Source organism: Oncorhynchus nerka, linkage group LG7, assembly GCF_034236695.1.
Source record: "Oncorhynchus nerka isolate Pitt River linkage group LG7, Oner_Uvic_2.0, whole genome shotgun sequence".
Taxonomy (NCBI): domain Eukaryota; kingdom Metazoa; phylum Chordata; class Actinopteri; order Salmoniformes; family Salmonidae; genus Oncorhynchus; species Oncorhynchus nerka.
The window spans coordinates 72,388,887-72,415,094 of record NC_088402.1 but is presented as its reverse complement, the minus strand read 5'-3'; the positions used below and the strand labels follow the sequence as shown (position 1 = coordinate 72,415,094).

At 42.2% G+C, this 26,208-nt stretch overlaps 1 pseudogene; it reads left to right on the top strand.

Moving 5' to 3' along the window:
- The window catches only part of LOC115115029 (segment polarity protein dishevelled homolog DVL-1-like), a 127,043-nt pseudogene extending 102,477 nt beyond the window's left edge, over positions 1-24,566 (top strand).
- The last annotated feature ends 1,642 nt before the right edge of the window (positions 24,567-26,208 follow it).

Sequence of the window (26,208 nt, the reverse complement as noted above, 5' to 3'; positions counted from 1 at the left end):
TGATACAGATATCATCAGAATTCATAGTGTTTGATACAGATATCATCAGAGTTCATAGTGTTTAATACAAATATCATCAGAGTTCATAGTGTTTAATACAAATATCATCAGAGTTCATATGTTTGATACAGATATCATCAGAGTTCATAGTGTATGATACATATATCATCAGAGTTCATATGTTAGATACAGATATCATCAGAGTTCATAGTGTTTGATACAGATATCATCAGAGTTCATTTTCTTTAATAAAAATATCAGAGTTCATAGGGTTAGATACAGATATCATCAGAGTTCATAGTGTTTGATACAGATATCAGCAGATTTCATATGTTTGATACAGATATCATCAGAGTTCATAGTGTTAGATACAGATATCATCAGAGTTCATAGTGTTTGATACAGATATCATCAGAGTTCATAGTGTTTGAAACAGATATCAGCAGATTTCATATGTTTGATACAGATATCATCAGAGTTCATAGTGTTAGATACAGATATCATCAGAGTTCATAGTGTTTGATACAGATATCATCAGAGTTCATAGTGTTTAATACAAATATCATCAGAGTTCATATGTTTGATACAGATATCATCAGAGTTCATAGTGTTTGATACAGATATCATCAGAGTTCATATGTTAGATACAGATATCATCAGAGTTCATAGTGTTAGATACAGATATCATCAGAGTTCATAGTGTTTGATACAGATATCATCAGAGTTCATAGTGTTTAATACAAATATCATCAGAGTTCATAGTGTTTAATACAAATATCAGAGTTCATAGTGTTTGATACAGATATCATCAGAGTTCATAGTGTTTGATACAAATATCATCAGAGTTCATAGTGTTTGATACAAATATCATCAGAGTTCATAGTGTTTGATACAGATATCATCAGAGTTCATTTTGTTTAATACAAATATCAGAGTTCATAGTGTTTGATACAAATATCATCAGAGTTCATAGTGTTTGATACAGATATCATCAGAGTTCATAGTGTTTGATACAGATATCATCAGAGTTCATTTTCTTCATATGTTTATACAATATCATCAGAGTTCATAGTGTTTGATACAGATATCATCAGAGTTCATAGTGTTTGATACAGATATCATCAGAGTTCATATGTTTGATACAGATATCATCAGAGTTCATAGTGTTTAATACAATATCATCAGAGTTCATAGTGTTACAAATATCATCAGAGTTCATAGTGTTTGATACAGATATCATCAGAGTTCATAGTGTTTGATACAGATATCATCAGAGTTCATATCATCATCAGATGTTTATACATCAGAGTTCATAGTGTTAGATACAGATATCATCAGAGTTCATAGTGTTTGATACAGATATCATCAGAGTTCATAGTTTTTACAAATATCATCAGAGTTCATAGTGTTTTGATCAGAGTTCAGATATCATCAGAGTTCATAGTGTTTAATACAAATATCAGAGTTCATAGTGTTTGATACAGATATCATCAGAGTTCATAGTGTTTGATACAGATATCATCAGAGTTCATAGTGTTAGATACAGATATCATCAGAGTTCATAGTGTTTGATACAGATATCATCAGAGTTCATAGTGTTTGATACAGATATCATCAGAGTTCATAGTGTTTAGATACAGATATCATCAGAGTTCATAGTTTGATACAGTTCATCAGATACAGATATCATCAGAGTTCATAGTGTTTGATACAGATATCATCAGAGTTCATATGTTTGATACAGATATCATCAGAGTTCATAGTGTTTGATACAGATATCATCAGAGTTCATAGTGTTTGATATCATACAGATATCATCAGAGTTCATAGTGTTTGATACAGATATCATCAGAGTTCATAGTGTTTGATACAGATATCATCAGAGTTCATAGTGTTTGATACAGATATCATCAGAGTTCATAGTGTTTGATACAGATATCATCAGAGTTCATAGTGTTTGATACAAATATCATCAGAGTTCATATGTTTGATACAGATATCATCAGAGTTCATAGTGTTTGATACAGATATCATCAGAGTTCATATGTTAGATACAGATATCATCAGAGTTCATAGTGTTTGATACAGATATCATCAGAGTTCATAGTGTTTGATACAGATATCATCAGAGTTCATAGTGTTTAATACAAATATCATCAGAGTTCATAGTGTTTAATAAAAATATCAGAGTTCATAGTGTTTGATACAGATATCATCAGAGTTCATAGTGTTTGATACAAATATCATCAGAGTTCATAGTGTTTGATACAAATATCATCAGAGTTCATAGTGTTTGATACAGATATCATCAGAGTTCATTTTGTTTAATACAAATATCAGAGTTCATAGTGTTTGATACAGATATCATCAGAGTTCATAGTGTTTTGATATCAGATATCATCAGAGTTCATATGTTTGATACAGATATCATCAGAGTTCATAGTGTTTGATACAGATATCATAATACAGATTCAGAGTTCATGTTTGATACAGATATCATCAGAGTTCATAGTGTTTGATACAGATATCATCAGAGTTCATAGTGTTTGATACAGATATCATCAGAGTTCATAGTGTTTGATACAAATATCATCAGAGTTCATAGTGTTTAATAAAATATCATCAGAGTTCATAGTGTTTGATACAGATATCATCAGAGTTCATAGTGTTTGATACAAATATCATCAGAGTTCATAGTGTTTGATACAGATATCATCAGAGTTCATAGTGTTTGATACAGATATCATCAGAGTTCATTTTGTTTAATACAAATATCAGAGTTCATAGTGTTTGATACAGATATCATCAGAGTTCATAGTGTTTGATACAGATATCATCAGAGTTCATTTTCTTTAATAAAAATATCAGAGTTCATAGGGTTTGATACAGATATCATCAGAGTTCATAGTGTTTGATACAGATTCATCAGAGTTCAAGTGTTTAAAAATATCAGAGTTCATTGTTAGATACAGATATCATCAGAGTTCATAGTGTTTGATACAGATATCATCAGAGTTCATAGTGTTTGATACAGATATCATCAGAGTTCATAGTGTTAGATACAGATATCAGCAGTTCATAGTGTTTGATACAGATATCATCAGAGTTCATAGTGTTTAGATACAGATATCATCAGAGTTCATAGTGTTTGATACAGATATCATCAGAGTTCATAGTGTTTGATACAGATATCATCAGATTTCATATGTTTGATACAGATATCATCAGAGTTCATAGTGTTTGATACAGATATCATCAGAGTTCATATGTTTGATACAGATATCATCAGAGTTCATTTTGTTTAATACAAATATCAGAGTTCATAGTGTTTAATACAAATATCATCAGAGTTCATAGTGTTTGATACAGATATCATCAGAGTTCATAGTGTTAGATACAGATATCATCAGAGTTCATAGTGTTTGATACAGATATCATCAGAGTTCATAGTGTTTGATACAGATATCATCAGAGTTCATATTGTTTGATACAGATATCATCAGAGTTCATAGTGTTTACAAATATCATCAGAGTTCATAGTGTTTGATACAATATCATCAGAGTTCATAGTGTTTGATACAGATATCATCAGAGTTCATAGTGTTTCATTTTGTTTATACAGATATCATCAGAGTTCATAGTGTTTGATACAAATATCATCAGAGTTCATAGTGTTTGATACAGATATCATCAGAGTTCATTTTGTTTATAAAAATATCAGAGTTCATAGTGTTTGATACAGATATCATCAGAGTTCATTTTGTTTAATACAAATATCAGAGTTCATAGTGTTTGATACAGATATCATCAGAGTTCATAGTGTTTGATACAGATATCAGCAGATTTCATATGTTTCATACAGATATCATCAGAGTTCATAGTGTTAGATACAGATATCAGCAGATTTCATATGTTTGATACAGATATCATCAGAGTTCATAGTGTTAGATACAGATATCATCAGAGTTCATAGTGTTTGATACAGATATCATCAGAGTTCATAGTGTTTGAAACAGATATCAGCAGATTTCATATGTTTGATACAGATATCATCAGAGTTCATAGTGTTAGATACAGATATCATCAGAGTTCATAGTGTTTGATACAGATATCATCAGAGTTCATAGTGTTTAATACAAATATCATCAGAGTTCATAGTGTTTGATACAGATATCATCAGAGTTCATAGTGTTTGATACAGATATCATCAGAGTTCATAGTGTTAGATACAGATATCATCAGAGTTCATAGTGTTTGATACAGATATCATCAGAGTTCATAGTGTTTGATACAGATATCATCAGAGTTCATAGTGTTTGATACAGATATCATCAGAGTTCATAGTGTTTGATACAGATATCATCAGAGTTCATAGTGTTTGATACAGATATCATCAGAGTTCATAGTGTTTAATACAAATATCATCAGAGTTCATAGTGTTAGATACAGATATCATCAGAGTTCATAGTGTTTGATACAGATATCATCAGAGTTCATTTGTTTGATACAATATCATCAGAGTTCATAGTGTTTGATACAGATATCATCAGAGTTCATAGTGTTTGATACAGATATCATCAGAGTTCATAGTGTTTAATACAAATATCATCAGAGTTCATAGTGTTTGATACAGATATCATCAGAGTTCATAGTGTTTGATACAGATATCATCAGAGTTCATAGTGTTTGATACAGATATCATCAGAGTTCATAGTGTTTGATACAGATATCATCAGAGTTCATAGTGTTTAATACAAATATCATCAGAGTTCATAGTGTTTAATACAAATATCATCAGAGTTCATAGTGTTTGATACAGATATCATCAGAGTTCATAGTGTTTGATACAGATATCATCAGAGTTCATAGTGTTAGATACAGATATCATCAGAGTTCATAGTGTTTGATACAGATATCATCAGAGTTCATTTTGTTTAATAAAAATATCAGAGTTCATAGTGTTTGATACAGATATCATCAGAGTTCATAGTGTTTGATACAGATATCATCAGATTTCATATGTTTGATACAGATATCATCAGAGTTCATAGTGTTAGATACAGATATCATCAGAGTTCATAGTGTTTGATACAGATATCATCAGAGTTCATAGTGTTTGATACAGATATCATCAGAGTTCATAGTGTTTGATACAGATATCATCAGAGTTCATAGTGTTAGATACAGATATCATCAGAGTTCATAGTGTTTGATACAGATATCATCAGAGTTCATAGTGTTTGATACAGATATCATCAGAGTTCATAGTGTTTGATACAGATATCATCAGAGTTCATAGTGTTTGATACAGATATCATCAGAGTTCATAGTGTTAGATACAGATATCATCAGAGTTCATAGTGTTAGATACAGATATCATCAGAGTTCATAGTGTTTGATACAGATATCATCAGAGTTCATAGTGTTTGATACAGATATCATCAGAGTTCATAGTGTTTTAGATACAGAATCATAGTGTTTAAGAAATATCAGAGTTCATAGTGTTTGATACAGATATCATCAGAGTTCATAGTGTTTGATACAGATATCATCAGAGTTCATAGTGTTTGATACAGATATCATCAGAGTTCATAGTGTTTGATACAGATATCATCAGAGTTCATTTTGTTTGATACAATATCATCAGAGTTCATAGTGTTTGATACAGATATCATCAGAGTTCATAGTGTTGATACAGATATCATCAGAGTTCATAGATACAGATATCATCAGAGTTCATTTTGTTCAATACAGATATCATCAGAGTTCATAGTGTTTGATACAGATATCATCAGAGTTCATAGTGTTTGATACAGATATCATCAGAGTTCATAGTGTTTGATACAGATATCATCAGAGTTCATAGTGTTTGATACAGATATCATCAGAGTTCATAGTGTTTAATACAGATATCATCAGAGTTCATATGTTTGATACAGATATCATCAGAGTTCATAGTGTTGATACAGATATCATCAGAGTTCATAGTGTTTGATACAGATATCATCAGAGTTCATAGTGTCAGAGTTTAGTGTTAGATACAGATATCATCAGAGTTCATAGTGTTTGATACAGATATCATCAGAGTTCATAGTGTTTAATACAAATATCATCAGAGTTCATAGTGTTAGATACAGATATCATCAGAGTTCATAGTGTTTGATACAGATATCATCAGAGTTCATAGTGTTTGATACAGATATCATCAGAGTTCATAGTGTTTGATACAGATATCATCAGAGTTCATAGTGTTTGATACAGATATCATCAGAGTTCATAGTGTTTGATACAATATCATCAGAGTTCATAGTGTTTGATACAGATATCATCAGAGTTCATAGTGTTTGATACAAATATCATCAGAGTTCATAGTGTTTGATACAGATATCATCAGAGTTCATATTTTATAAATATCATCAGAGTTCATAGTGTTTGATACAGATATCATCAGAGTTCATAGTGTTTGATACAGATATCATCAGAGTTCATAGTGTTTGATACAGATATCATCAGAGTTCATAGTGTTTGATACAGATATCATCAGAGTTCATAGTGTTTGATACAGATATCATCAGAGTTCATAGTGTTTGATACAGATATCATCAGAGTTCATAGTGTTTGATACAGATATCATCAGAGTTCATAGTGTTTGATACAAATATCATCAGAGTTCATAGTGTTTGATACAGATATCATCAGAGTTCATAGTGTTTGATACAGATATCATCAGAGTTCATAGTGTTTGATACAGATATCATCAGAGTTCATAGTGTTTGATACAGATATCATCAGAGTTCATAGTGTTTGATACAGATATCATCAGAGTTCATAGTGTTTAGATACAGATATCATCAGAGTTCATAGTGTTTGATACAGATATCATCAGAGTTCATAGTGTTTGATACAGATATCATCAGAGTTCATAGTGTTTGATACAAATATCATCAGAGTTCATAGTGTTTGATACAATATCATCAGAGTTCATAGTGTTTGATACAAATATCATCAGAGTTCATAGTGTTTGATACAGATATCATCAGAGTTCATAGTGTTTGATACAGATATCATCAGAGTTCATAGTGTTTGATACAATATCATCAGAGTTCATAGTGTTTGATACAAATATCATCAGAGTTCATAGTGTTAGATACAGATATCATCAGAGTTCATAGTGTTTGATACAGATATCATCAGAGTTCATATGTTTGATACAGATATCATCAGAGTTCATTTTGTTTAATACAAATATCAGAGTTCATAGTGTTTAATACAAATATCATCAGAGTTCATAGTGTTTGATACAGATATCATCAGAGTTCATAGTGTTAGATACAGATATCATCAGAGTTCATAGTGTTTGATACAGATATCATCAGAGTTCATAGTGTTTGATACAGATATCAGCAGATTTCATATGTTTGATACAGATATCATCAGAGTTCATAGTGTTAGATACAGATATCATCAGAGTTCATAGTGTTTGATACAGATATCATCAGAGTTCATAGTGTTTGATACAGATATCATCAGAGTTCATATGTTAGATACAGATATCATCAGAGTTCATAGTGTTAGATACAGATATCATCAGAGTTCATAGTGTTTGATACAGATATCATCAGAGTTCATATGTTAGATACAGATATCATCAGAGTTCATAGTGTTAGATACAGATATCATCGGAGTTCATAGTGTTCATAGTGTTTGATACAGATATCATCAGAGTTCATAGTGTTAGATACAGATATCATCGGAGTTCATAGTGTTCATAGTGTTTGATACAGATATCATCAGAGTTCATTTTGTTTAATACAAATATCAGAGTTCATAGTGTTTGATACAGATATCATCAGAGTTCATAGTGTTTGATACAGATATCATCAGAGTTCATAGTGTTTTATGCAGATATCATCAGAGTTATAGTGTTTTATGCAGATATCATCAGAGTTATAGTGTTTTATGCAGATATCATCAGAGTCATAGTGTTTGAAACAGATATCATCAGAGTTATAGTGTTTTATGCAGATATCATCAGAGTCCATTGACTGTAAACAGACTTGTTTCTGTCTCTCCTCCAGAGAAGTATAACTTCCTGGGTATCAGTATCGTGGGGCAGAGTAACGACCGGGGGGATGGAGGGATCTACATCGGCTCCATCATGAAGGGAGGAGCTGTGGCTGCAGACGGCAGGATAGAACCTGGGGACATGCTCCTACAGGTACACCCACTATTAACTTCTTGCGTCGAGCAATCCCGTATCCGGGAGCGTAATCATAGCCTCAAGCTCATTACCATAACGCAACGTTAACTATTCATGAAAATCGCAAATGAAATGAAAGAAATATATTCACTCACAAGCTTAGCCTTTTGTTAACAACACTGTCATCTCGGATTTTCAAAATATGCTTTTCAACCATAGCTACACAAGCATTTGTGTAAGAGTATTGATAGCTAGCATAGCATTAAGCCTAGCATTCAGCAGGCAAGATTTTCACAAAAACAAGAAAAGCATTCAAAGAAAATCATTTACCTTTGAAGAACTTCAGATGTTTTCAATGAGGAGACTCTCAGTTAGATAGCAAATGTTCAGTTTTTCCAAAAATATTATTTGTGTAGGAGAAATCGCTCCGTTTTGTTCATCACGTTTGGCTAAGAAAAAACCCCGAAAATTCAGTCATTACAACGCCAAACTTTTTTTCCAAATTAACTCCATAATATCGACAGAAACATGGCAAACGTTGTTTAGAATCAATCCTCAAGGTGTTTTTCACATATCTATTCGATGATAAATAATTCGTGGCAGTTGGGTTTCTCCTCGGAAGCAAATGGAAAAATACACGCAGCTGGAGATTACGCAATTGCGACGGAGAACACCAAGCGAGCACCTGGTAGAAGTAGTGTTAAATGGTCAATCTTCCAATGATATGCCTACAAATACGTCACAATGCTGCAAACACCTTGGGGAAATGACAGAAAGTGTAAGCTCATTCCTGGCGCATTCACAGCCATATAAGGAGACATTGGAACACAGCGCCTTCAAAATCTGGGGCATTTCCTATTTGAAATTTCATCTTGGTTTCGCCTGTAGCATCAGTTCTGTGGCACTCACAGATAATATCTTTGCAGTTTTGGAAACGTCAGAGTGTTTTCTTTCCTAAGCTGTCAATTATATGCATAGTCAAGCATCTTTTCATGACAAAATATCTTGTTTAAAACGGGAACGTTTTTTTATCCAAAAATTAAAAGAGCGCCCCCTATATTGAAGAAGTTAATGGACCTAACGTTTATTCTATATGCAATATTCTAAGGTTATTCTATATGTTGCATTCTGCGTGAGATATTTTGACCATATTTGTATGGTTTGTTGAGGGAATGAGCCAGTGCTTGCAAATGGAAAAACTTGCTTTGTGATTTCCATAGCATTCCCAATAATGTTTGGATACAGTGTGTTTGACACAATGAGGGAAAGGGGAAACAGGTCCTGTGTTTCTGCCTAGCTTTGTTGTGACATATTGACAACCATCTGTAATGGTCCTCATCACTTCCCTCCCCATAACCCTCTTTTCTATGACTTGTTTTTCTGTCTTTCCTTTTCCTCCCTGTTGTTAGTTCTCTTTGACGTGTGTATGGCTGGACTCAGACTAACCTCTCTGGCCATGCCTCCTCTTGTACACAATATACATGGTGGCTGATCTCTAGTTATTGTGGATTCAGCATTTATTAACCTAATTTATTGGTTTTCCACCCATACATACATGCAGTATAAAGCTGCTTAGGATTTACTAGCTTTTATATGCGTCTGAAAGCCCACGTGTGTGTGTGTGTATGTGTGTGTGTGTGTGTGTGTGTGTGTGTGACACAAAAGTGCCCTTGATAATTAACTTGTAGACTGCAGAGTCCTAAGGCACATGTTTATTTTGTGTTGCTTTATTCACTTGTTCCTTTTGTCCAACCACTTGTTCCTTTTGTCCAACCACTTTTTCCTTTTGTCCAACCACTTGTTCCTTTTGTCCAACCACTTGTTCCTTTTGTCCAACCACTTGATCCTTTTGTCCATCCACTTGTTCCTTTTGTCCAACCACTTGATCCTTTTGTCCAACCACTTGTTCCTTCTGTCCAACCACTTGATCCTTTTGTCCATCCATTTGTTCCTTTTGTCCAACCACTTGTTCCTTTTGTCCAACCACTTGTTCCTTTTGTCCAACCACTTGTTCCTTTTGTCCAACCACTTGTTCCTTTTGTCCAACCACTTGTTCATTTTGTCCAACCACTTGTTCCTTTTGTCCAACCACTTGATCCTTTTGTCTAACCACTTGATCCTTTTGTCCAACCACTTGTTCCTTTTGTCCAACCACTTGTTCCTTTTGTCCAGCCACTTGTTCCTTTTGTCCAACCACTTGTTCCTTTTGTCCAACCACTTGATCCTTTTGTCCAACCACTTGTTCCTTCTGTCCAACCACTTGATCCTTTTGTCCAACCACTTGTTCCTTTTGTCCAACCACTTGTTCCTTTTGTCCAACCACTTGATCCTTTTGTCTAACCACTTGATCCTTTTGTCCAACCACTTGTTCCTTCTGTCCAACCACTTGTTCCTTCTGTCCAACCACTTGTTCCTTTTGTCCAACCACTTGATCCTTTTGTCCAACCACTTATTCCTTTTGTCCAACCACTTGTTCCTTTTGTCCAACCACTTGTTTCTTTTGTCCAACCACTTGTTCATTTTGTCCAACCACTTGATCATTTTGTCCAACCACTTGTTCCTTTTGTCCAACCACTTGTTCCTTTTGTCCAACCACTTGTTCCTTTTGTCCAACCACTTGTTCCTTTTGTCCAACCACTTGTTCATTTTGTCCAACCACTTGATCCTTTTGTCCAACCACTTGTTCCTTTTGTCCAACCACTTGTTCCTTTTGTCCAACCACTTGTTCCTTTTGTCCAACCACTTGTTCCTTTTGTCCAACCACTTGTTCCTTTTGTCCAACCACCTGTTCCTTTTGTCCAACCACTTGTTCCTTTTGTCCAACCACTTGTTCCTTTTGTCCAACCACTTGTTCCTTTTGTCCAACCACTTGATCCTTTTGTCCAACCACTTGTTCCTTCTGTCCAACCACTTGTCCCTTTTGCCCAACCACTTGTTCCTTTTGTCCAACCACTTGTTCATTTTAAAGACGTGATCTGTGAACATGGACGTTAACTGTGTGCTTGTGTTCCCCAGGTGAACGATGTGAACTTTGAGAACATGAGCAACGATGACGCTGTGAGGATCCTGAGAGAGATTGTCTCCAAAACAGGGTAAGAGCAGTACTGTGTTACAATGCAGGATTGTTAACGATAACCCAGAAAACATTTCAAGCGATGTTCAAATGTTGCGTGTGAACATGGTCACAGGTCAGGACAGACAGTCAAAGAACATGGCTGTTGGGTATTTACAGGATTTAAAGCTGAGCAATGGTAAGACTGGAGTATATTAGTGTTTTATTAGAGGTATCAGTTGATGCTGACCTCTGATTGGATAACAGTGGGTTTGTATTTTAAACAGCTCCTGCATGATTGACTATTGATTGACTATTGTATTGTAGTAATATTTCTCTCCATAAATCTTGTAGTTCAACCAATCATTTCCTTTCCTCTCTTTTGTTTCCTCTTGTTCCTTGAACTGTGCAGGAGCTGTAGAAGTGAGTAGAATATGCATGTATTGTAACTGATGGTCTCCCCATGTGTTCTCCAGTCCTATTAGTCTTACTGTGGCCAAGTGTTGGGACCCGTCTCCGCGAAGCTACTTCACCATCCCCCGGGGTAAGACACTCACCGATGTTCCACCAACAACAGGTTATTACCACTTACAAACAGGGTTCTCAAACTCTGCTGGAAACTCACTTTAGAAACTTTTGAAATGTTTTGAAAATCTCAGTGTTTGTGCTTATAAATTCATGTAGAGTAGAAAAGTTTCACCACAAATACTGGCTAACTCACAGTATATGAATGAGGTTATGTGTTCTACCTGGCTGTGTGTGTGTGTGTGTGTGTGTGTGTGTGTGTGTGTGTGTGTGTGTGTGTGTGTGTGTGTGTGTGTGTGTGTGTGTGTGTGTGTGTGTGTGTGTGTGTGTGTGTGTGTGTGTGTGTGTGTGTGTGTGTGTGTGTGTGTGTGTGTGCAGCTGAACCAGTAAGGCCCATCGACCCTGCTGCCTGGATCTCCCACACAACTGCCCTGACCGGACCATACCCACACTACGGTATGACCACACTGTGACCACAGTCACACACACAAACTACTGCAATCACTAGACATAGCTGCACTCTCACAGTCCTAGAAAGGCCACATACTGAACATGTTGTCAGTCACTGTCTGTGAATGTGCTGTGTCTCAACCTCCTCTCCCCTTCAGAATTTGACGACTTGCCGCTATCTGCGAGTAAGACGGACATATCAACCATCGTCAAGGTGATGCAGCTGCCTGACTCTGGTTTGGAGATCCGGGACAGGATGTGGTTGAAGATCACCATTGGCAACGCTGTCATCGGTGAGAGGGACTGGGGGACACTGATTACTACTAATAATGTACCATTTAAATTGAGTAAATTAAGGGCTTAAAGTTGGACTTGAAACAGCAATCACTTCCCTTACTGTTAAACTGTGATGTCGTTTGCAAAACATTTCCTTGATAGTGTCAACATAACATCTACTTGCTTGATGTGGTGTAGTTAGTATATGCTATCAGTATTATAGGGTAATGTGTGTCGCTGTGCCAGGTGCTGACGTGGTGGACTGGTTCTACTCGACGTTGTGATTCAGACTACAGTCTAAAACAGTGTGTTGCTGTGTGTGTCGCTGTGCCAGGTGCTGACGTGGTGGACTGGCTCTACTCGACGTTGTGAGGTTGTGATTCAGACTACAGTCTAAAACAGTGTGTTGCTGTGTGTGTCGCTGTGCCAGGTGCTGACGTGGTGGACTGGCTCTACTCGACGTTGTGAGGTTGTGATTCAGACTACAGTCTAAAACAGTGTGTTGCTGTGTGTGTCGCTGTGCCAGGTGCTGACGTGGTGGACTGGTTCTACTCGACGTTGTGAGGTTGTGATTCAGACTACAGTCTAAAACAGTGTGTTGCTGTGTGTGTCGCTGTGCCAGGTGCTGACGTGGTGGACTGGTTCTACTCGACGTTGTGAGGTTGTGATTCAGACTACAGTCTAAAACAGTGTGTTGCTGTGTGTGTCGCTGTGCCAGGTGCTGACGTGGTGGACTGGCTCTACTCGACGTTGTGAGGTTGTGATTCAGACTACAGTCTAAAACAGTGTGTTGCTGTGTGTGTCGCTGTGCCAGGTGCTGACGTGGTGGACTGGCTCTACTCGACGTTGTGAGGTTGTGATTCAGACTACAGTCTAAAACAGTGTGTTGCTGTGTGTGTCGCTGTGCCAGGTGCTGACGTGGTGGACTGGTTCTACTCGACGTTGTGAGGTTGTGATTCAGACTACAGTCTAAAACAGTGTGTTGCTGTGTGTGTCGCTGTGCCAGGTGCTGACGTGGTGGACTGGCTCTACTCGAGGGTGGAGGGCTTCAAGGACAGGAGGGATGCCAGGAAGTATGCCAGCAGTCTGCTGAAACATGGTTACCTGAGACACACCGTCAACAAGATCACCTTCTCAGAGCAGTGCTACTACACCTTCGGAGACCTCTGCCAAAGTACTGACACTGAGCCACTTTGACAGTCATATATTATCTACTGGATTGTATCGTTGTGTAGAAGTGTATTTTTACTTGTGTTAAGTGTACTGTAGAGTCCGATGTGTTAAGTGTACTGTAGAGTCCAATGTGTTAAGTGTACTGTAGAGTCCAATGTGTTAAGTGTACTGTAGAGTCCAATGTGTTAAGTGTACTGTAGAGTCCAATGTGTTAAGTGTACTGTAGAGTCCAATGTGTTAAGTGTACTGTAGAGTCCGATGTGTTAAGTGTACTGTAGAGTCCAATGTGTCAAGTGTACTGTAGAGTCCAATGTGTTAAGTGTACTGTAGAGTCCAATGTGTTAAGTGTACTGTAGAGTCCAATGTGTTAAGTGTACTGTAGAGTCCAATGTGTTAAGTGTACTGTAGAGTCCAGTGGCAGAGTGTTTTTTTTACCTGTCATGGAGGGGCTACCTCACTAACTCTCTCTCTCTCTCTCTCTCTCTCTCTCTCTCTCTCTCTCTCTCTCTCTCTCTCTGTCTGTCTGTCTGTCTGTCTGTCTGTCTGTCTGTCTGTCTGTCTGTCTGTCTGTCTGTCTGTCTGTCTGTCTGTCTGTCTGTCTGTCTGTCTGTCTGTCTGTCTGTCTGTCTGTCTGTCTGTCTGTCTGTCTGTCTGTCTGTCTGTCTGTCTGTCTGTCTGTCTCTCTCTCTCTCTCTCTCTCTCTCTCTCTCTCTCTCTATTATCTTTTGCTCTCTCTTTCAGACATGGCGTCTCTCAACCTGAACGAGGGTTCCAGTGGTGGGGGCTCTGAGCAGGACACCCTGGCCCCCCCCCCCTGCCACCAACCCGTGGCCCCTGGGGGTCAGCCATTCCCCTACCCCCCCTTCCCCTCCGCACCTGCAGGCTTCCCTCCGGGTTACTCAGACCCCTGCCACAGTTTCCACAGTGGGAGTGCTGGCAGCCACAACAGTGAGGGTGAGTCTGCAGGTCAGGGTTTCTAACTCTAACTTCCTCATCAATATGAATGGGTCAGAGTGGATGACTCATTTGACCATATACTGTATGTCACCACGTTACTTTTCATGACAGCTAATGTCAACTGTTAACAAAATATTGTATTTAAATTCCATAAGGCATATGGCTGTTCAGGTTAGCCTGCTTGGCCTGCTTGGAAATTAAGTTGACCTAAGATGTCACACGCACAGAGATACATATTTATTTAATAGAGGGTGTTCTAAAATGGTCTTATATTGTCAAGGTCGATCATGATTCAACATGGTTCATGCAGAGGACAGCTCTTCAGTACTGGGTGTGTACACTAAGGACCGTATCCGCTTTTGGCTGATTATTGCTTGCACGAAATGATCAAATGAGGTCCCACCCTCCCAACAATTTTTGAACTATATTTCGTTTGATTTCAACATGACACTACACATTACATTGCTCTGTTTCTGCTGCACGGTTTGTAATCGTTCCGACATGGTACTGCACTGAGGGAGAGTGGCATCAGGGTGGGGTGGTAATAACTAGCCTGCATGGAGGTTTTTTGGTCTTTTGTTTCACATTTGTCATCGTATTGCTCTTCTGTCTGATTTCCAGCTTCTGTTCAAATCACTATGAAGTCAATCATCCAGACGTTGTCATCACATGTTTTTAGTCATCTCCCATTATTTCAAAAGGATTCATTCAGACCTCAATGTCCTGGACTGTTCTGATACGGTAATGAGCCAGTTCCTTAGGGCTGAAGAGTCGTTAGGATGAGTCATCAGTAGGACAGTTGTAGGACCCTCAGTTTTTAATTTTTTTATTTTACCTTTATTTTGCTAGGCAAGTCAGTTTAAGAACAAATTCTTATTTACAATGACGGCCTAGGAACAGTGGGTTAACTGCCTGTTCAAGGCCAGAACGACAGATTTTGTACCTTGTCAGCTCGGGGATTTGAACTTGCAACCTTTTGGTTACTAGTCCAATGCTCTAACCACAGTACATACCCTCAGTATGTTTACATCTCATCTTCATATTTTACATAAGTTGTTTTATTCCCTTTCATCTTTTGCTGCATGTCTTGATTGACATTTGCAGTGTTTTTTTTCATTTGGCACTTCCAGGCGAGTATCTGTGGATGTTCATCATGAGAATGTGAGTGTGTGTGTGTGTGTGTGTGTGTGTGTGTGTGTGTGTGTGTGTGTGTGTGTGTGTGTGTGTGTGTGTGTGTGTGTGTGTGCGTGTGTGCGTGCGTGCGCGCGTGTGTGTGTGTGTGCGTGAGAGAGAGAGAGAGAGAGAGAGAGAGAGAGTAACAGGACAGTGAGTTTGCTGTAAAGTAAGTTAGGCTGCAGTTGGACCAGAACAGGATAGGGGATAGACTAGAATGAAATAGAGGGAGCCGCTCTGGGTTAGATGGGGCTGGGCTAGACTGGGTTTGAAAAGGGTAGGCTGGGTTGGGAGCTGACAGCAGTTGACAGGCTGGGTTGGGAGGTGACAGCAGTTGACAGGCTGGGTTGGGAGATGACAGCAGTAGACAGGCTGGGTTGGGAGGTGACAGCAGTTGACAGGCTGGGTTGGGAGATGACAGCAGTAGACAGGCTGGGTTGGGAGATGACAGCAGTAGACAGGCTGGGTTGGGAGGTGACAGCAGTAGACAGGTTAGGCTAGGCTGGGAGGTGACTGCAGTAGACAGGTTAGGCTGGGCTGGGAGGTGACAGCAGTAGACAGGTTAGGCTGGGCTGGGAGGTGACAGCAGTAGACAGGTTAGGCTAGGCTGGGAGGTGACAGCAGTAGACAGGTTAGGCTGGGCTGGGAGGTGACAGCAGTAGACAGGTTAGGCTGGGCTGGGAGGTGACAGCAGTAGACAGGTTAGACAGGTTAGGCTGGGCTGGGAGGTGACAGCAGTAGGCAGGTTAGACAGGTTATGCTGGGCTGGGAGGTGACAACAGTAGACAGGTTAGGCAGGGCTGGGAGGTGACAACAGTAGACAGGTTATACTGGGCTGGGAGGTGACAACAGTAGACAGGTTATGCTGGGCTGGGAGATGACAACAGTAGACAGGTTAGGCAGGGCTGGGAGGTGACAACAGTAGACAGGTTATGCTGGGCTGGGAGGTGACAGCAGTAGACAGGTTATGCTGGGCTGGGAGGTTACAACAGTAGACAGGTTAGGCTGGGCTGGGAGGTGACAACAGTAGACAGGTTATGCTGGGCTGGGAAGTGACAACAGTAGACAGGTTATGCTGGGCTGGGAGGTGACAACAGTAGACAGGTTATGCAGGGCTGGGAGATGACAACAGTAGACAGGTTATGCTGGGCTGGGAGGTGACAACAGTAGACAGGTTAGGCAGGGCTGGGAAGTGACAGCAGTAGACAGGTTATGCTGGGCTGGGAGGTGACAGCAGTAGACAGGTTATGCTGGGCTGGGAGGTGACAACAGTAGACAGGTTAGGCAGGGCTGGGAGGTGACAACAGTAGACAGGTTAGGCAGGGCTGGGAGGTGACAACAGTAGACAGGTTATGCTGGGCTGGGAGGTGACAGCAGTAGACAGGTTATGCAGGGCTGGGAGGTGACAACAGTAGACAGGTTATGCTGGGCTGGGAGGTGACAGCAGTAGACAGGTTATGCTGGGCTGGGAGGTGACAACAGTAGACAGGTTATGCTGGGCTGGGAGGTGACAACAGTAGTTAGGCAGGGCATGTTATACTGGGCTGGGAGGTGACAACAGTAGACAGGTTATGCTGGGTGGGAGATGACAACAGTAGACAGGTTAGGCAGGGCTGGGAGGTGACAACAGTAGACAGGTTAGGCAGGGCTGGGAAGTGACAGCAGTAGACAGGTTAGGCTAGGCTGGGAGGTTAGACAGGTTATGCTGGGTTGGGAGGTGACAACAGTAGACAGGTTATGCTGGGCTGGGAGGTGTAGGCAGGTTATGCTGGGTTGGGAGGTGACAACAGTAGACAGGTTATGCTGGGATGCTGAGTTGGGAGGGGAGGTTATGCTGTCTTGGGAGGTGACAACAGTAGACAGGTTATGCTGGGTTGGGAGGTGACAGCAGTAGACAGGTTATGCTGGGATGGGAGGTGACAACAGTAGACAGGTTAGGCAGGGCTGGGAAGTGACAACAGTAGACAGGTTATGCTGGGCTGGGAGGTGACAACAGTAGACAGGTTAGGCAGGGCTGGGAGGTGACAACAGTAGACAGGTTATGCTGGGCTGGGAGGTGACAGCAGTAGACAGGTTATGCTGGGCTGGGAGGTGACAACAGTAGACAGGTTAGGCAGGGCTGGGAAGTGACAGCAGTAGGCAGGTTATGCTGGGTTGGGAGGTGACAACAGTAGACAGGTTATGCTGGGTTGGGAGGTGACAACAGTAGACAGGTTATGCTGGGCTGGGAGGTGACAGCAGTAGGCAGGTTATGCTGGGTTGGGAGGTGACAACAGTAGACAGGTTATGCTGGGCTGGGAGGGGACAGCAGTAGGCAGGTTATGCTGAGTTGGGAGGTGACAACAGTATACAGGTTATGCTGGCTTGGGAGGTGACAACAGTAGACAGGTTATGCTGGGTTGGGAGGTGACAGCAGTAGACAGGTTGGGCTGGGAGGTGACAGCAGTAGGCAGGTTATGCTGGGTTGGGAGGTGACAGCAGTAGACAGGTTATGCTGGGTTGGGAGGTGACAGCAGTAGGCAGGTTATGCTGGGTTGGGAGGTGACAGCAGTAGACAGGTTATGCTGGGTTGGGAGGTGACAGCAGTAAGCAGGTTATGCTCGTTTGGGAGGTGACAGCAGTAGGCAGGTTATGCTGGGTTGGGAGGTGACAGGAGTAGGCAGGTAATGCTGGGTTGGGAGGTGACAGCAGTAGGCAGGTTATGCTGGGTTGGGAGGTGACAGCAGTAGACAGGTTGGGCTGGGAGGTGACAGCAGTAGGCAGGTTAGGCTGGCCTGGGAGGTGACTGCAGTAGACAGGTTAGGCTGGGTTGGGAGGTGACAGCAGTAGACAGGTTAGGAGGTGACAGCAGTAGGCATGTTATGCTGGGTTGGGAGGTGACAGCAGTAGACAGGTTATGCTGGGTTGGGAGGTGACAGCAGTAGACAGGTTAGACAGGTTAGGAGGTGACAGCAGTAGACAGGTTATGCTGGGTTGGGAGATGACAGCAGTAGACAGGTTAGGCTGGGTTGGGAGATGATAACAGTAGACAGGTTATGCTGGGTTGGGAGATGATAACAGTAGACAGGTTATGCTGGGTTGGGAGATGACAGCAGTAGACAGGTTAGACATGTTAGGAGGTGACAGCAGTAGACAGGTTAAGCTGGGTTGGGAGATGACAGCAGTAGACAGGTTATGCTGGGTTGGGAGATGATAACAGTAGACAGGTTATGCTGGGTTGGGAGATGACAGCAGTAGACGGGTTATGCTGTGTTGGGAGGTGACAGCAGTAGACAGGTTAGACAGGTTAGGAGGTGACAGCAGTAGACAGGTTATGCTGGGTTGGGAGGTGACAGCAGTAGACAGGTTATGCTGGGTTGGGAGGTGACAGCAGTAGACAGGTTATGCTGGGTTGGGAGGTGACAGCAGTAGACAGGTTATGCTGGGTTGGGAGGTGACAGCAGTAGACAGGTTATGCTGGGTTGGGAGGTGACAGCAGTAGACAGGTTATGCTGGGTTGGGAGGTGACAGCAGTAGACAGGTTATGCTGGGTTGGGAGATGACAGCAGTAGACAGGTTATGCTGGGTTGGGAGATGACAGCAGTAGACATGTTATGCTGGGTTGGGAGATGACAGCAGTAGACAGGTTATGCTGGGTTAGGAGGTGACAGCAGTAGACAGGTTATGCTGGGTTAGGAGGTGACAGCAGTAGACAGGTTGGGTTAGGAGGTGACAGCAGTAGACAGGTTATGCTGGGATAGGAGGTGACAGCAGTAGACACGTTGGGTTAGGAGGTGACAGCAGTAGACAGGTTATGCTGGGATAGGAGGTGACAGCAGTAGACACGTTGGGTTGGGAGGTGACAGCAGTAGACAGGTTAGACAGGTTGGGCTGGGTTAGAAGGTGACAACAGTAGACAGGTTAGGCTGGGTTAGGAGATGACAGCAGTAGACAGGTTATGCTGGGTTAGGAGGTGACAGCACTAGACAGGTTATGCTGGGTTGGGAGGTGACAGCAGTAGACAGGTTATGCTGGGTTAGGAGGTGACAGCACTAGACAGGTTATGCTGGGTTAGGAGGTGACAGCAGTAGACAGGTTATGCTGGGTTGGGAGGTGACAGCAGTAGACAGGTTAGGCTGGACTGGGAGGTGACTGCAGTAGACAGGTTAGGCAGGGCTGGGAGGTGACAGCAGTAGACAGGTTAGGCTGGGCTGGGAGGTGACAGCAGTAGACAGGTTAGGCTGGGCTGGGAGGTGACAGCAGTAGACAGGTTAGGCTAGGCTAGGAGATGACAGCAGTAGACAGGTTATGCTGGGTTGGGAGATGACAGCAGTAGACAGGTTAGGCTAGGCTGGGAGGTGACAGCAGTAGACAGGTTAGGCTAGGCTGGGAGGTGACAGCAGTAGACAGGTTAGGCTGGACTGGGAGGTGACAGCAGTAGACAGTTTAGGCTAGGCTGGGAGGTGACAGCAGTAGACAGGTTATGCTGGGTTGGGAGGTGACAGCAGTAGACAGGTTAGGCTAGGCTGGGAGGTGACAGCAGTAGACAGGTTCGGCTGGGCTGGGAGGTGACAGCAGTAGACAGGTTAGACAGGTTAGGCTGGGCTGGGAGTTGACAGCAGTAGACAGGTTAGGCTGGGTTGGGAGGTGACAGCAGTAGACAGGTTAGGCTGTGTTGGGAGGTGACAGCAGTAGACAGGTTAGGCTGGGTTGGGAGGTGACAGCAGTAGACAGGTTAGGCTGGGTTGGGAGGTGACAGCAGTAGACAGGTTATGCTGGGTTGGGAGGTGACAGCAGTAGACAGGTTAGGCTGGGTTGGGAGGTGACAGCAGTAGACAGGTTAGGCCGGGTTGGGAGGTGACAGCAGTAGACAGGTTAGGCTGGGTTGGGAGGTGACAGCAGTAGACAGGTTAGGCTGGGTTGGGAGGTGACAGCAGTAGACAGGTTAGGCTGGGTTGGGAGGTGACATCAGTAGACAGGTTAGGCTGGGTTGGGAGGTGTGTGTAACTCTGTTGTTCCCTCTGTTTCTGCTGGGCAACGGTAGACTGATGGACCAGGTAGTCCCTGGACTCTGGGGATCCGGTAAGCTAACAGCTAGCCCACTCGCTACCCCTCTACTTCTCTGCTACTTGTACCTCTCTCTCTCTCTCTCTACCTCCCTCTCTCTTTCTCTCTCTTTCTCTCTCTACCTCTCAACCTCTCTCTCTCTCAGTATCTCTCTCTCTCTCTCTCTCTCTCTCTCTCTCTCTCAATCCATTGCAACTTTTTATTTTGCCTCCTCTCTTGCTCTTTGCCCTCTCTACATCTCTTTTTATTTCTCTCTTTAGATATATATACAGTGGGGCAAAAATGTATTTAGTCAGCCACCAATTGTGTAAGTTCTCCCACTTAAAAAGATGAGAGAGGCCTGTAATTTTCATCATAGGTACACTTCAACTATAACAGACAAAATTAGAAGAAAAAAAATCCAGAAAATCACATTGTAGGATTTTTTATGAATTTATTTGCAAATTACGGTGGAAAATAAGTATTTGGTCACCTACAAACAAGCAAGATTTCTGACTCTCACAGACCTGTAACTTCTTCTTATGATGAAAATTACAGGCCTCTCATCTTTTTAAGTGGGAGAACTTGCACAATTGGTGGCTGACTAAATCCTTTTTTGCCCCACTGTATATATATACACCTTGTTCTCCTCATACCATAGCGTTTAAGGTTATTGTTTCCTGTGCTTCTCCATGCCTCTCCCTCTGAGTGTTTGAGTGTATGTGTGTGTGAAGGTGTGTGTCCGTACTGTTTCTGCTCCTGCAGCTGTGTCAGTTTGACTCTCCTCTCCTCTCCTGACCATCTGTTCTCCCTCTCTGCACCTGTGGGCATGTGTTGGTTGGTACTGTGCTGCTGTAGTCTCTGTCAGAGATGTGCATGATTCAGGAGGATCAGTTCAGGCCAAGCCTTGCACTATTATTCTCACTGCTAGGGGGCAATCATTCACCACTTTACCCAGTACTGTTGGGCTCATTGCTTATCGAAAGGTGGGGGAAATGTTTGATCGTGATGATAATGTTGTACACCTGTATCAGTACGATCGTTTTCATCTTTCTCTGTACAATTAAACACTGGAATACTGAATGGATGTCTTTCTCCGAGAACAGATCATAAAAGCACCATTTGTGGGGCTATTGCCAATGCAGTGCTCCAATGTTAAAATGTGATGATGCAGGTGTATCGTTACATTTGTATCAGTAAAATCCAGAGAGGTGATAGAGTGGCATCTCAACCTACTGGGCAAAAACTGGTTGAATCGACGTTGTTTTCACATAATTTCAACAACAACAGTTCAATGTGATGATGTCGAATCAACATGGAAAACTGATTGGATTTGGGAATGTCATTCTTTCACCCAACTTTTAACCTAAATCCAATTATATGAATTGTTTTGTTGATTTCACTTTGAATTCAGGTTAGTTGACAACTAACCAAATGTAAATCAAAATTAGATGTTGGACTGACGTCTGTGCCCAGTGGGAAGTCGGTCTGAGATTTGCGGGAGAAAAAGACAGGGAATTATCATGTGTTTGTCTTTGACTGTTAACAACTAGGTCTGTATAGTGGATGGGAATTATAATGAATGTTCAACCACCATGATTTACACAGCAATGGCAGCCAATTCAGCCATCTGTTCAAAATCAGCAATAAGTAGCTGCTGAGGTGGAGCTGCTGATGTGTGTCTGGTGCTGTTAAACCAGGTGAGAGACTGCTGACGTGTGTGTGTTTCTGTCCTCTCCTAGGAAGCAGAAGCAGTGGATCCAACCCCAGTGTGGGTATTGGGACAGGGAAGGGCCCTAACCGACGCTCCTCCCCACAAGAGAAGGGTCACAGATCCACATGCAGTGAATCCGAGCCACCGGGCATCCTAGGGGCGAGGCGCCCTGGTGATAGGTCCGCCAGCCAGTTGAGTCATCACAGCAGCCATGCCCACTCCAGCAACAGCCACGCCCGCTCGGGTTTCAGCCATGCCCAGTCTCACAGGAGCCACTGTCAGTCACAGAACAGCCACACCCACAGCCACGCCTCCTTCACCTACAAACACGCCCCTTTCACCCAGCCTGGGCTTGGCTCATGTGGCCACAGTGAGCGAAGCCACGCCTCCTCCTACGGCCCCCTGGCCTGCCCCCCCCATACTGCCTGGCCCGGTTGGCCCCTAAGACCTCCGTCAGCAGCAGCACCCCTCCCGGGGCCCCCCCGGTACGGGAGCTAGGAGCCGTCCCCCCTGAGCTCACGGCCAGCCGCCAGTCCTTTCAGCACGCTATGGGCAATCCCTGTGAGTTCTTTGTTGACATCATGTGACAGACAGGACAGTGCCTTTTAAAAACTCGCTGAGCACAAACAACTCCCCCGTCCAACTGCCTGACGCCTGTCCGTCCCGCCTCTCCTTTTCTTCTTTACCTCTCTGCTACTGACTATCCCTGAGTTAATTAAGAATGTAGACGCTGGTCCCCTCCCTCCCTCTGATGTCGGAGCAGGGGAAGACAGCAGACTAGAGCACAACAGAACAGATGAGAGTCCTGCTATCACACAAACACACAGAGCCTCAGTGTCTGAACTGGACCCCTGCCAGCTCCTTTGTATTGACGTGACGTGTACAGTTTGTAAAATCGATGTGAGTGGTGTTCAATATGGTGATCCTTGTGAGCTGCCACACAGACAGTCCAGTCCTGAGAGAATCTACTTACTCTATGTGGAGTACAACTACCTGCTGTTTGTAGAACCTGACATCCAGGCCAACTGACTGGGTCTGGATCTCAATCCCCCAGACCCACCCAGAGCCCTTTACACAAACTTCCACTGTTTAGCCCATAATACCAAAACTCCTGCTCTAACCGACTGACCTGCTATCTTATCCCGTATGCAGCTGGTCCCCCTACATGGTCTCCCTGAATACCGGATAAGAGAGCATATCAGTAATCTAACTAGTCAAAGCTAGCCTCAGCCCATTTGACAGCCCTTGTATTTGTCCAACTTCATAAGGGAGACACTGTAGCCAGTTGTTACTTTCAATTGTGGGGGTAGTGCATCTTGCCAATGGTCTAAAGGGAGAATCCATACAGTGGAGAAGTTTAGTGATATTTATGTAATCATGATGTTGCATTGATGGTCAGTGTCATACCTCTATGTGTCTCTATGATACATTTACAATCACACATGGTTTCCCTCTCTGTGACTCAGTGGCCAGGTTACTGTCCTAGCTGTGCTTTGTCCAATGTCTCATTAATAATGCAGTCAATTGACCCGTGACCTCCACAACAGACATGTGTTTGAGGTCTACTACCTGAAACAGAACTAAGCTGATCATCACCAGTTAAAGACAACAGGGTCGCTGAAAGTGGATGGATGTCCCCCTCCAGTCATCAGTGTTGACTGAATCAGAGATAACCAAAGCTTCACACAGTGAGGTGTGTAGTTCTGTACAGTGTAGGTATTGTTCTGTGATATCACCAGATGATTTCTGATGAAAAATGATTATTTTGAAACAAATGAATACAGCTGTGTTTGAGTCTACCGACAACTCACAAACGGTGTGGTGCATAAGACCTTTCTATCACGGCACCGTCCTAATTATTTGAGCACTTTTTCATTGTCTCGCTCTCTCTCTGGCCCTTTAGTATGAAACACTGTTTGCAATCAAAGCTTCGTCCGTCGTTTTGTTTCTTTACATAAAGAGGAATAAATTGTACATAGAAATGTATTATATATAAGAATAAAAAAATATATATGTACAAAGCTTTTGTCTGTTTTTCTCTTCTAAAAAACAACATTGTGAACCGTGCTTTTTAGTTGTACGTACAGAAACCAGATAAAAAGGTTGGTTAGACAACCTTTAACTGTATTACATGATGCTAAGTGTTATATGCTCAATGGTAGCCAATAGTCATAATTGCATTTACATTATTTAACCAGCAGTAGGAGACATCCAGCCTTCTGAGGTATTTATTGTTATATTTGTCCTATTCCGTATTCACCCATTCAAGTAAACAATTTGTGAAATGTTGAATTTGTAGAATACATTTAGAAATAGCAGAAGTGATGAGTGTTTTCAGATCAACATGAAATGTGTTCAAAAAGACTAGGCCAGATGTATAGAGTATCCTTCTGAGACACAGCAAAAAAAAGATTTTGGAATTATTATATAAACTCAGCTAAAAAAGAAACTTCCCTTTTTCAGGACCCTGTCTTCCAAAGATAATTCGTAAAAATCCAAATAACTTCACAGATCTTCATTGTAAAGGGTTTAAACACTGTTTCCCATGCTTGTTCAATGGACCATGAACAATTAATGAACATGCACCTGTGGAACGGTCGTAAAGACACTAACAGCTTACAGATGGTAGGCAATTAAGGTCACAGTTATGAAAACTTAGAACACTAAAGAGGCCTTTCTACTGATCCTGAAAAACACCAAAAGAAAGATACCCAGTGCCCCTGCTCATCTGCGTGAACGTGCCTTAGGCATGCTGCAAAGAGGCATGAAGACAGTTGATGTGGCCAAGGCCATAAATTGCAATGTCCGTACTGTGAGACGCCTAAGACAGCGCTACAGGGAGACAGGATGGACAGCTGATCGTCCTCGAAGTGGCAGACCACATGTAACAACACCTGCACAGGATTGGTACATCCGAACATCCCACCTGCGGGACAGGTACAGGATGGCAACAACAACTGCCCGAGTTACACCAGGAATGCACAATCCTTCCATGAGTGCTCAGACTGTCCCCAATAGGTTGAGAGAGGCTGGACTGAGGGCTTGTAAGCCTGTTGTAAGGCAGGTCCTCACCAGACATCACCGGAAACATCTTCGCCTATGGACAGGACTGGCAAAAAGTGCTCTTCACTGACGAGGAGCGGTTGGATTCGGGGGGTGATGGTCGGATTCACATTTATCATCGAAGGAGTGAGCGTTACACCAAGGCCTGTACTCTGGAGCGGGATCGATTTGGAAGTGGAGGGTCCGTCACGGTCTGGGGCGGTGTGTCACAGCATCATTGGACTGAGCTTGTTGTCATTGCAGGCAATCTCAACGCTGTGCGTTACAGGGAAGACTTCCTCCCCCCTCATGTGGTACCCTTCCTGCAGGCTCATCCTGACATGATCCTCCAGCATGACAATGCCACCAACCATACTGCTCATTCTGTGCGTGATTTCCTACAAGACAGGAATGTCAGTTTTCTGCCATGGCCAGCGGAGAGCCCGGATCTCAATCCCATTGAACACGTCTGGGACCTGTTGGATCAGAGGGTGAGGGCTAGGGCCATTCCCCCCAGAAATGTCTGGGAACTTGCAGGTGCCTTGGGGGAAGAGTGGGGTAAAATCTCACAGCAAGAACTGGTAAACCTAGTGCAGTCAATGAGGAGGAGATGCACTGCAG